The following is a 12,710-nucleotide window of genomic DNA, read 5'->3' as shown; positions in this document are numbered from 1 at the left end:
CAAGTTGATTATTTGAGTTAGGAGAAATTCATAGATGGGTTAAGCTATGAGGAGAATTGGGAACTTTTCCCATATTTAGCTTATGACACTAAACAATGGGAATTGCATAATTCTTACCCTAGGAGACCTCAAACGAAACCTAGTGAAACTTTGAACCTCCATAATGATTCATCTATGTCAACTGAAGAGATGATTAGAGCCTTGGTTGCTACTCAGATGACCCTTCAAACTATTGTGGCTCAATCTGAGCAAGAGACTAGGTCTAGTATTCAGAACCTTCAAAGTCAGGTAATGCAAATAGTGGAAGTTATTGCTAGACTTGAGGCACGAGATAAGCCTGTTCATAGTTTTTGGGGGGTTTAAGGTTAGGTATGACAGTAAGTTTGATGAACCCTCTCTCCTTAAACCTACTGCGAGTCATTACTATAGAGAGTGTGATGTTGATGATGATTATGGTTTTTGGGATGACGATGAGAACTATGGTCCTAAATTTTATGTCGTCTCTGAGCCTAAGTGTACACTAGAAACTACTATGGTCGTTCATGTAGAACATAAATTTATAAAAAATAATTTTTCAGTTTATGTTGATTTGAGTGATATATAACTCACCTATCGAGGACCCATTGAGTGTGATTGTTGAGAAAGAGCAGGGAGTGTGTATGACTTTTGAAGGGACCAGAGTGAGCGACACAGAAAATACTGAGAGAATTGTCATTGTCGATGTGGAAAACAACCTCCCTAAGGGTAGTGAGCATGTTACCATGGAATTTAAGGAGAGTGACAGTGTGGGGAAATTAGAGGATAATGTATTTAATGAGTTTTTTATTCACAAGGGGGAACCACTCCCAATACCTTTCGAGGCTCTTCCAGTGCTAGTTCCTTGTGAGTCTTATATCTATCTTTTTCCCTATTTGACTTTACCTTTGAGAAACCTATCCTATAAAGAGGAGTACATTGACATGGGCTCATTCTTTCAACATAGGGGAGCGGGAATACATTTGTTGCATGCTTGTATTTCAATTATTCATAAGTGGTATGAATTGATTTTTAACTCTTATTGTCATTTTTCTAACATGTGTGCAAGTGTTTTTGATCAGTTATTAAGGGTATTAACTTGTTCCGCGCATGACAAGGCATTCGGTTCAACCTCCATGAGCCAATTGGTAAGTCAAGGTAACTTTTCTCTCCAAGCTTAAGTCGGGTGGTTCACCACTCCGCGAGATGTCGAGCCAACAACGTTAAACAAAAGTGCTCCCTGGAGGCTACCCATAGACATTGTTCTTGAAAAAAAAACGAAAAATAAAACCAGACAACACCTCAAGAATTTATTACTTATTTTATGAAGTGGCGTCATAAGAAGGGCGACATAGAAGGGAGGTTGGGTAGGTTAGTGGCTAAGGTGAGGAGAAATCGCGGTGTGATGTTGTGGGCACCTTCTTATTGCGATTTGTTGGTCTGTGGTGATATGTTGGAGTAGAGGAGACTAGGACAAACCATTTGAGTTGGTATTGTGTTAATTTCATTTGGTCATTTGTTAGGATTAGAGCGATAAGGGGCGCTAGTATTCCTTGGTGATTCATTATTGTCCTTATTGTTCTTGTTGTGTGTTATTGGAGATGCAAATGGCTAAGTGTGGGGAAGAGATAATGCAGCGAGTGGTTGACAAGATTGTGTGGTGTTGCAGATTGCATGGTCTTGTAACACCCCGACCCAAACCTAGGGTCAGGAGCGGTCACTCACTGTAACTCGTCAGGCTGTGTACATGACCCACATATCAACACGGGTATTTTCTAGCGCATTTTGTCCTCACTCATGCGCATTCTGGGAACCTTCCCAGGAGGTCACCCATCCTAAGACTACTCCCAGCTAAACACTCTTAACTGTGGAGTTCCATTGCATGGATAACCAGAAAAGAAAGTGCCTTTTGTTAATATAAGTAGTACTTTTAATCCCTTTAAGCACTAGTCAGATTTTAAGCCAATCAATGGACCTCTTCAAGGGGTTACCCCACCCGAATAATGTATTTGGTTCATTGGAGTATTACATACAGTGGTATCAGAGCAACCCTGTGACCGTCTGGTGAGCCTGTGGTTTGGAGTACCCGGGTGACCAACCTAGCGAGGGAGGATTCTGGGTTTGGCAAGATTGCGGTCAGATGCTGTAAGGCGCAACGAGGACATTGCGTTCTTCAAGTGGGGGTGTTACAAATTTAAGGATTGTTATATTTTGTAGAAGCATATAAACATAAAGTTACATAATGCTAACATATTACACATTACAACATGTGAAGTAAATGATCCAATATGTCACCATTTTAGGCTCTTACTATGTTAGCATTTCAAATCATTTACATTCAACTACTAATGTAAACAAACATCTGCATAATGGAAACATATTATACATTAGAACACACAAACTTACTCAATACGTCAACAAATGTTTACAATTTCTCAATTCTTAAACATACACCAAACTGCAAATAAAACTCAAGAAACTAACTAGGCAACCATAACTAATTTCTCGCTTTTCCTATGTTTCCTGATTTCAATATTTAATTCTACAACAGGTATCTTCAACTTTTCATTCTTTATCGTCAGATTCTTCATTTTCTCTAGCAAGTCGTTCTTCTTATTTAAATCTTCACTTTCCGTCAATACATCAATTAATTGAAAAAAGCCGCAACCATTGTGCTACAAGTGTTGAAGAATAAGGAAAGGATTACAAGATATAATCAGATTCAATTACAAAAATAAATTAACAAACAAGAAATAAAGTCAAATAATTATACCGGCCAAAGAGAACATCCATAAAACCTTTTACCTACATGCTCTTCCTTCTTCATTGTCCTCAAGTGTAATCCCCTATAAAATCTAGTGCAAAAAAGTGGCAGAAACACTGTCGAATGGGATTAATTACACAAAGATAAAAGTTCTAACTGTTATAAATTGAGAATGTAAAAATTCTCAAGGATAAAAAAAACAAATGGTCAAGTCTAAACAATTGCCACTTTTATAAAAAGGGCGAAAATAAAATTCCTCAAAAGTGTTAAAACTAAAAACCATAAAAGAAAGCATAAAACAGAGTAGGATCTGCAAACTACTCGCTAGCTCACACAGAAATCCCCAGCAAAGCTAACACCTGTCATGTTATAAACACAACAGCCACAATCAGTGGGGAGTAAATCGACGTTCTCCCAGCCATATCACATGATATAAATGTTACAGATGCAAATAATATATCAAAGTAAATTGAAATGTTATAAAACATAAGTAACAAAATATGATTACCAAATCACATTAAACCCAACGTGCTGCATGCTTAAAAGCAAAATATCTCAAATGACAGAATGGAAATAATATAGTTCAGGCTAGATTTTCACTTTGGCTATACTCCTTGATACCGCAGCATCTTACACTAGTTTCGAGAACTCAGTGTCACGCAAAGGTGACCAACTCCAAGTCCACTCACTAGACAACAAACTATAACAGGACTCGTCTTACCACGCAATGCGTAGTCCCAGTCTAAGTACATGTACATGACTCTACGACAATCTGTACCTCCCACAAGGGTACCCAATCATATAGCTGTATAAGAACTCGTATGCCTTAGTTCATTATTCTTTACCCAATCATATAGGTGTGGGGATTTGCCTATGCTTCAAGATATGATGAAGTACTTGCTTTCAGCCGGAATGAGCCTCCTGGGATTTGTAGATGGTAGATTTTTTGGTTCCATTTTTGCCAAGTTCTCTTCCAAGTTCCAACCAACATGTAAATGTTAAACTTTGTATATGCTTGAAGTGTGTTTTGTACATAATTATCGAATATAGCAAAATCCCGAAAAAAAGAGTCCTTTTTGGCGGTTTTAACTGCATCGATTAGTTGAAAATGAATTATGCAAATAACAAATTGTCGTGTTTTGGGCGCTATTTCCTTCTCGATTTTGTAGTCATATTATCATCAATACCAAGCATGGACCATAAATCAATACCATTTAAAACAATGAAACATAGCTCAAAGTCACGAGAATCAAAGCATTGTTCGACTTTTAAAGATCAAGGAGCCATAGATAGGTCGGCCCTTGGGGATAAGAGAATTTGTCTAAGAGACACACAAATAGTGCCGTGGTTTGGCAAAAAGCCAAACAAGGCTCTAAACACTTGCCTAAACCAGAAAGAAGAAAAGATATGAGGACGGCTAACTATACTCGGATCTCGGCAATCGTAGTGGTTCAGTGACATAATTCCGTCTTTGACTTCGTGGGTCCGGTAAGAGTCGCTAATCGGAATAACCTTGTTGGCACCCTCTCGCTTCTTCATAAGCGACTTCATGAACTCAAGGGCCGCACGGCCGATGGATCTAAGTTCTTTGACCATGCCGCATCCCATTTCTATCGCTTTTTTGTCTGCATCGCATGCCATAGTGGGCCCGCCAGGGACCGTTTGCCTAGCCGCACTCTATCGGGGTGAGCATTACAACAAAAACGAGTTAGAAGATTTTTAATCCAATAGTCAAAGATTTTGATGTAGAAAGACCCATCACCAAAATTCAATCGACCACTACATGGAGTTTTTCCGTTCTAAACTATGGTGTCTCTAACAGAATACTAATCCATCCGATTTATAGTCCTTGTTGACTTCGATGGTCAAACGATGTCGCCTTTGACAAATATTATTTCAAAGTAAAAGGCGAACTCTAATTTGGGATGGACGTAGTATCGGTCAAATATCTCTTCACAAAAGTGAGACGATGCAAATGAGTATTTCCGAGTAAAAATAGGGGCACCACAATCGCTTCACCGCTTCACCAGCGAAGAACTAAATCATGAAGATGGGATTCTAGGAAATAGGGAAGGAAAAAGGAGAGGAACAATAGAGTAGAACAACCAGAAATATAAAACTAAAAACAGCCAACATAAATTACAAACCTTGGGAAAGAATTTCTCAAACAGTGATCTGTAGTAGTATCCTTCTTTTGTAGTTGGAGTATTTTCAGGATATATATAACTTGCTTTCGCTAACATTGCACAAGAACTGAATTGAGACATCAGATCAGAAGTTATAGAAGAGACATGAATAAAACTTACTCCTAGTACCGTGATCAATCAATCAATCAATCAATCAAACAAAAACAGAACTTCATACATGTTTGTCCGCATGATCCTTCAAACCATCAATCCACCTGTATCCCACGCCATCACTAAATTGTTCTTTCTGCCGGTATAATATATGCTGGAACAACATTGACAGCAAGTTAATAAATTCTCCTTGGTAGAAAGACAATATCAGCTTCCAGAAATACCTACTGAGCGGAAACGCCTAATCACTGAACTCGAAATACTGCATGTATACCTTAGGTAGATAAGGCTTCTTCTCGTCATCAAAAGCATTACGCAAAATCCACTTCTCGATTCTGCCCTTATCACGGTTGATCTACATGTTAGAAACACAAGTTACACTACGTAATTCCCTATATATTACTCATTGATGTGAACTAATGGCAACACCAAGGTCATGCTAACTGATTCAATATGGCTTTATACAAAGGAATTTTCCAGTTGCTACAGAACCTTTTTAGCGGAAGAAAACATAAAGTGAAACTTGCCGCTTACAAAACAAGCCTACTATTTTCAAAATGTTTCTCCCCGTTCGTCAAGGCAACATTAGGAAACTCACAAAACGAAGAGCAATGGCAAAACAAAAATGAGCAGGTTCATCAATCATACCCTAGGAAAAAGTAGCTAATATTCAAAAGAGTGACAAGCGATAGATATCGAGTATTGACCGACTTCACTTCATAAAATGATTAAGATTAAGTTCGAACATTAGTTATGATGTTAAATACCATTTTCCACTCGGATCAATGCTCATTACAACATTGATAAATTCTTTATCGAGGAAGGGGACACGAGCTTCAACCCCCCAGGCTGAGGTCGATTTATTGGCCCTCAAACAATCATACTGATGCAGGGCTTTGATCTGAGCAAACAAAGTTAAGTCAAAGACAACACAAAATTGCAATGTAAAACAAAAGAGCAATTATGGTTGCTCATAGCAAGCATGCACATCCACGGAATACCTTTCTGCATGTTTCTTGATGAAGTTCCTCCTTGTTAGGAGCTTTATGGAAATACAAGTAACCACCAAAAATTTCATCTGATCCTTCACCGGAAAGAACCATCTTTACTCCCAGAGACTTGATTTTGCGAGACATTAGAAACATGGGAGTGCTAGCCCTGATAGTTGTAACATCATAGGTTTCAACATGATACATGACCTCTTCAAGAGCATCTATGCCTTCCTAAATTTGGAAGGAAAATATCTCTAATTAATGAATGCTATGTAGCTAGAACTAATTGTGTTTAATTATCTTATGAATTTGTTAGTTTGGAATTGTTTGAATTTGAATCGAATCTTGTGTTTTAATCCCTCTTTTATGCTTGATTTCACCCTTAATACTTGTATAAAGTTGCTTGGGTAATATATGGTGCAATTTGGATGGTAATGGCATGATAAAAAAAATGATTTGGGGATGAAAATGAATTTGTTGGGATCAGTGATTTGCGCAGGCTGCGCCACAGCCTGGACCAGTTTTCGTAAAATGGTCATAACTTTTTCGTTACTTGTTTGTTTGAGGCTTATGACCTACCGTTAGAACCGTAAGAGGATAAGCTATCATCTCCAATTAGTTTCACCTCATTATCATGTCTAAAACTCAAGTTATAACCGTTTAAAGTTGACCCTTGTTGTAGTCGAGTACTAAACTTGTTGTTATAGATTGGGTTTTATGTTTCTTATTGGGTATGCATCTTAAACTTGTTCTAATGCATGTGTATGGTGTGTTGACATTCTTTTATCATGGGAGCACTTGATATTTGTTCTACTCTCGTACTTATGCATGCTTCACATGAATTGTTTAAGTTATGTTTATATAATCATATTTACTCGTATTTGTGACCCAAGTGTGACGATTTACATTGTGTGACAACTTGACATTCCTTATTTATTTACCCTTGCGGACCTTGGGTCACGGTTAGGTGCCATTGTTTCCGAGTTGGGTTATCTTTCCCCCTCTTCGGACCTTGGGGTACGGTTAGGTACCATGGTTCCGATTTGGGGTTACTCGACCTTGGGGCACGGTTAGGTGTCATGGATCGAGTCTTGGATGCGGATAGGTCGCTGCATGTCGAATCGGGTGTCGCCCATCCCGAGAGTCTGGCCAGATTTAGACTAGGACCGTTGATGCGTGTCTTTTATATAAGGTTTTTACCTCATTTTTACACGCATTTCCGTGCTTTTTATGTAGCATCTGGCTACAAATACCCCCGAATATTCTACTTTGGTCTGTTTATTGTAATTTGCAGGAATTGACCGAGGAGGAGCTAAATCGAGCCTTAATTGTCCCAATTGTATGCATTCATGGGAAATAGCCGGAGCTGAGGAATCTTACACGAGGAGGACGTATGAGCTGAGTTAAGGAAGGAATTCAAGTCCTGATGCGCATATACAGCTCGATCGAGTACTTGGGTGCTTGATCGAATGCTTACACACTCAACACTGGTCGATCGATCAGTTCATAGAGTCGATCGAGGATGTTCAGGGAGCAGTGCTCGATCGAGAGGTGATTCTAGATCGATCGAGTGATGTCTAGCTCGATCGAGTAATCTCTCTACTTGATCGAGAGGATTTCGTCTGCTTTTAGTATTAATTCCGCCTAATCTTCTATGGGCTTTGTTAATCAGTCCATGGATTAGGTTTTAAGACATTTTTACAAGTATAAGACTGAAGAGAACACTACGTTACTCCGATCTTGGAATCTCTCCTTTACGATATACATTTTCATCACTTATTTTATCACTGTTCTTTTGGGAATTCTACTCTCCACCTTGTCACTTTGATTTGGTATTATCAATTCAATTATTTCTTTATCGTTTTTATTGCTTTTAATCCCTTTTTCCTCTTACTTGATAATCGTTTAATCACTTAGTTTATTCATCATGTTTAATCTGAATTATTTGGTTATTGTTATTGTTACTTTGATAAATATGAGTAGCTAATTCTCTATGCTAAGACTATAGGGGACCCATGATTTGAAGGGAGAGTAATCGAATTACTAGGTTAATACCGGTACCGTCTTTGTTGTTAAAATGCTACAAATAACTGTAATTGCCTAATTGAGTCGACGCAATTAGACCTTTATGCTTGGTGGACCTTGACCTGGACCGAAAGGTTGGAAGGGGGAGACTAGTAGCGAACAATAGAGCATCGCAGCGAGGGCGAAAGTTAAACTGTTTACGCTTTAGGGTGAATTAAGGACCGAAAGGTGACGTTCGCTACCCCTTAGACCGTGCTGCATTAACCTAGGACCTAGATTACTCGACCGGACATTATGGTGAACCGCTTGTCTTAGCTATTCTACCTTATCTGTCAATCTCCTTCCTTTATTTCTCTTTCTTTTTACTCTGTTAGTTTAGAAATCACAATTATTAAACCCCCATTTTGGTTACCTTGCCGAACTTAGTTTAGCAGAAAAGTTCCTACCTCTCTGTGGATTCGACCCGACTTCCCTAGCTATATTAGTTAGTTGGAACCAGTTGGTTTATTTTTGACAGGTACGCGACAGACGTGTCAAATTTTGGCGCCGTTGCCGGGGAGGTGGCGCAATTTTGTTGCTTAAATTGAGTTTGTCTTTTGTCTCAAGGAATTTATTCCTTGAGGCTGATCTCACTTTCTGCAAGTTTTGATAAGTTTTGCAGATTAGCCGTTTGCCAAGATGCCTACGATTACAGAGCATACAGAGCCATGTGGAAGATGTGGTGAAGAAGGGCACGATCTCTACGAATGTGTAGCGAGTATAGAGCGCGCTCTCGCATATAAGAAGTTCAAGCAAGGAGTTCCTTTCTCCGGCCTATATGAAGAGATAAAGAGCGTTGCCGCCCCTTCTACGCCAAGATCACGACCGCTTCTCCCTCTTCAAGAGAAGAAATTGCCGAGTTGAAGTCCATTATCTTTGAGTATGTCACGTAAACTGATTCAGATTATATCGAATTGAAGGAACAAGTCGCACGATTGACACAGCCACGGATCAAGCCAAGTTTTTTCCAATTTGTGACCCACCAAATGCAATGAACTTCCATCATGAAGAAGACAAAATATTGGCAGCTAATAATGATTCAGACGATGATTTAGACGAGTTCTGCAGAAATGCTTGCTGCGTGTGAAGTCACCACTCGATCGAGCAACTCATCCACTCGATCGAGCGGTTCTAATCATCCAGTCACTCGATCGAGTGACAATGGCGGTCGATCGAAAGGTACTGAGAACTCCAAGTTGGTCGATCGAATAACCATCTTTGAAGAAGACACTCGATCGAGCATCAAGACAGTCGATCGAGTGATGTTGAAGAAGAAACCGGTCGATCGACCGGTGGAAGTGTTCGATCCGATCTTTGTAAGTGGCGGAAATTCCAATTTACTACCCAAGACCACCACCGTGTCACCTTCCCCTGCTTTGTGGAGATGTCACGTATTGATAAGGGTAAAGGAAAGGTTGCGGGACCGCTCATTGCCACCAGGGTACCCTTCCCAAGTCGTCTGAAGGACGCAAGGATCGAGCAACAAAGACGGTAAGTTCGTGGATATCGTGAAGAACCTTCGTGTAATCGTTCCTTTCTTCGAACTTGTCACTCGGGTTCCTACTTACGCTAAATTTATGAAGGATATTGTGACGCGTAAGAGGAATTTGAGCGAATTTGAGACGATTTCGTTTATGGAAGAGTCTAGTAACCTCATTGTTAAATAAGGCCCCTCCAAAAATGAAAGACCGGCAGCTTTTCTATTACCCGTGTCATAGGTAATTTGGTTATTGATAACGCCCTTTGTGATTTGGGTGCCAGTGTCAGTGTCATGCCCCTTCTTGTTTGCAAGCAATTGAAGATGAGTCACTTCAAGGTGACTAACATTACCCTACTGGATGGCCGATAGATCGTTAGGAGACCTTTAGGTGTCTTGGAGGATGTGCCTGTGAAAATAGGCAAGCTTTACATCCCCGTAGATTTCATTGTTTTGGATATTCTTGAGGACACCAGGACCCAAATCATTTTAGGAAGACGTTCCTTTGTACAGTGGGCCGTCATTGATGTCGACAAGGGCGTCGACTCTTGCAGAGGGGATGATGCTATCACATTCGGTTTGCCCAAGATTTTTAGCCCACCCAATGATAGAGGACACTTGTTATTCGGTCGATATCATTGATGAGTCTATTTATGACTTCTGGTCGGGTTCTTTTATGAAGGACCCACTGGAAGCTCTCATGCTTTTTGATGAGTGTGCAGATAGCCCAGAGAACGATGATGCTGCGTTGGATTTGCCTGTTGACGATCTAGATGAGCACGAGGGAGAGCAGGTGGAACAAATGATCAGCACTCTTTGCTCCATTGAGGTAAAGGTACCGGAACGTAAGCCTCTCCCATCTCACCTTAAATATGCCTTTCTAGACGATACTGAGCAAAGATCCCGTCATCGTTAGTGCCAAGCTTAGTGATGATCGGTGACCTCTTTTTGTTAGCTGTACTTAAGAAAAACAGGAAGGCAATGGGCTATTCATTGGATGATATCACGGGGATTAGTCCCGATATTTGTATGCACAGGATAGAGTTGGAGGAGGATCACAAACCTTGCGGGCGGTGGTCGGCGTCGGTGAACGAACCGGAAGATGCAGGATGTTGTGATGGCCGAGGTAATGAAGCTGCTTTGGATGCGGGTATTATTTATTCGTAGGTAATTCTAAATGGGTAAGCCCAGACGGGTAGTCCCGAAGAAAGGAGGGACAATCGTAGTAAAGAATGAAAAGAATGAATTAATACCCACCCGAGTAGTACGGGTCGGTGGCGGATGTGCATTGATTACAGACAGTGAATGCCGCCACTAAGAAAGACCACTTCCCCTTCCTTTTATTGATCAAATGGTAGAAAGGTTAGCTTCCCATAAATTTTTTCGCTATTTAGATGGGTATTCGTGGTTCTTTCGGATCCCTATCCACCTGATGATCGAGGCCAAGACTACATTTACCGTCCTAAGGGCGTTTTTTTGCACCTGCACGAATGCCTTTTGGTTTGTGCAATGCCCCTGCCACCTTCCAAAGGTGTATGATGGGGATATTTTCAGAGTATATTGAGTCTATCATGGAAGTTTTTATGGATGACTTTAGCGTATATGGAAGTGATTTTTCTGACTGTCTGTCTAACCTTGAGAAAGTGTTGCAGCGCTGTATTGAGGTTAACCTGGTGCTGAACTGGGAGAAGTGCCACTTTATGGTCAACGAGGGAGTTGTCTTAGGGCACTTAGTCTCTGATAGGGGAATAGAAGTTGACAAAGCAAAGGTGGAAGTGATTCAGCAATTACCACCTCCTATCAATGTTAAGGGGGTGAGGAGCTTCCTTGGTCACGCTGGCTTTTATCGCCGGTTTATCAAGGATTTCTCCAAAATTGCTAAACCACTTACACAGCTGTTGCTTAAAGATGCCCCTTTTGTGTTTACTGATGCTTGTCTTTCTGCTTTTAACAGGTTGAAGCAGGCCTTAGTCTCTGCGCCGATCATACAGCCTCCCAATTGGGACTTGCCGTTCGAGATCATGTGTGACGCGAGTGACTATGCACTAGGAGCGGTGCTAGGCCAGAGGAAAGACAAAGCCTTGAACGCTATTTACTATGCGAGCCGAACTCTGGATGAGGCTCAAGTGAAGTACACTACCGCTAAGAAGGAGGCCAAACCGCGGCTACTGAGATGGATACTCCTTCTTCAGGAGTTTGATTTGCAGATCAAAGACAAGAAAGGAGCTGAGAACGTTGTAGCTGATCACTTGTCGCGGCTGATGCGACAAGAAGGGGAAGATTCTCTCCCTATTAATGATTCTTTCCCTGACGATACTTTAATTGCTGTTATATCATCTATTGTTGACCAGGAACCCTGGTATGCAGATATAGCTAACTTCGTTGTCAGTGGCAAGTCAGTCGCCGATCTTTCTTCTCAGAAGAAGCGTTTCCTCTATAACGCTAAAAAGAAGACTTCTGGGATGATCCTTACCTGTTTAAGGAATGTGCAGACGGTCTCTACAGACGCAGTGGGAGACCAAAATAGTCCTGGAAGGCTGTCACTCCTCTTCATATGGTGGTCACCACGGTCCATCGCGCACCGTGGCTAAGGTACTTCAGTCTGGTTTTTACTTGGCCTTCTTTGTTTCCGACGCCAAGTCTTTTGTTTCACTTGTGATGCATGCCAACGATCGGGGAACATTTCGAAGAGACATGAGATGCCACAAAACGGCATCCTAGAGGTTGAGGTTTTCGATGTCTGGGGCATCGATTTCCAAGGACCGTTCCCATCCAAGAAAGGTAATGTGTACATTTTTTAGTAGTGTAGACTATGTGTCAAAGTGGGTTGAGGCAATTGCTTCACCTCATTGTGACGGTAAGACCGTGATAAAGATGTTCAAAAAGATCATATTCCCCTGTTTTGGTGTCCCTAGGGTCGTCATTAGTGATGGGGGGATGCATTTTAAGGAAAAGAAACTCACTTCCATACTTTCTAGTGTTGGTGTCCAACATCGGCGTGGTTTGGGGTATCATCCCCAAACTAGTGGTCAAGTAGAGGTCTCTAATCGCGAGTTGAAAGAGATCTTGTCTAAAGTAGTTTCTAAATCACGGAAAGACTG

The 12,710-nt window shown here is 40.8% G+C and overlaps 1 pseudogene; it reads right to left on the bottom strand.

The window, feature by feature from the left end:
- Positions 1-3,972: 3,972 nt before the first annotated feature.
- Positions 3,973-7,042, bottom strand: LOC141641181 (asparagine synthetase [glutamine-hydrolyzing] 3-like; annotated as a pseudogene).
- Between the last annotated feature and the right edge of the window lie 5,668 nt (positions 7,043-12,710).

This window comes from Silene latifolia, chromosome 2 (assembly GCF_048544455.1).
Source record: "Silene latifolia isolate original U9 population chromosome 2, ASM4854445v1, whole genome shotgun sequence".
Classification (NCBI taxonomy): domain Eukaryota; kingdom Viridiplantae; phylum Streptophyta; class Magnoliopsida; order Caryophyllales; family Caryophyllaceae; genus Silene; species Silene latifolia.
The sequence above is the reverse complement of the archived record's forward strand: the minus strand, read 5'-3'. Positions and strand labels throughout refer to the sequence as shown.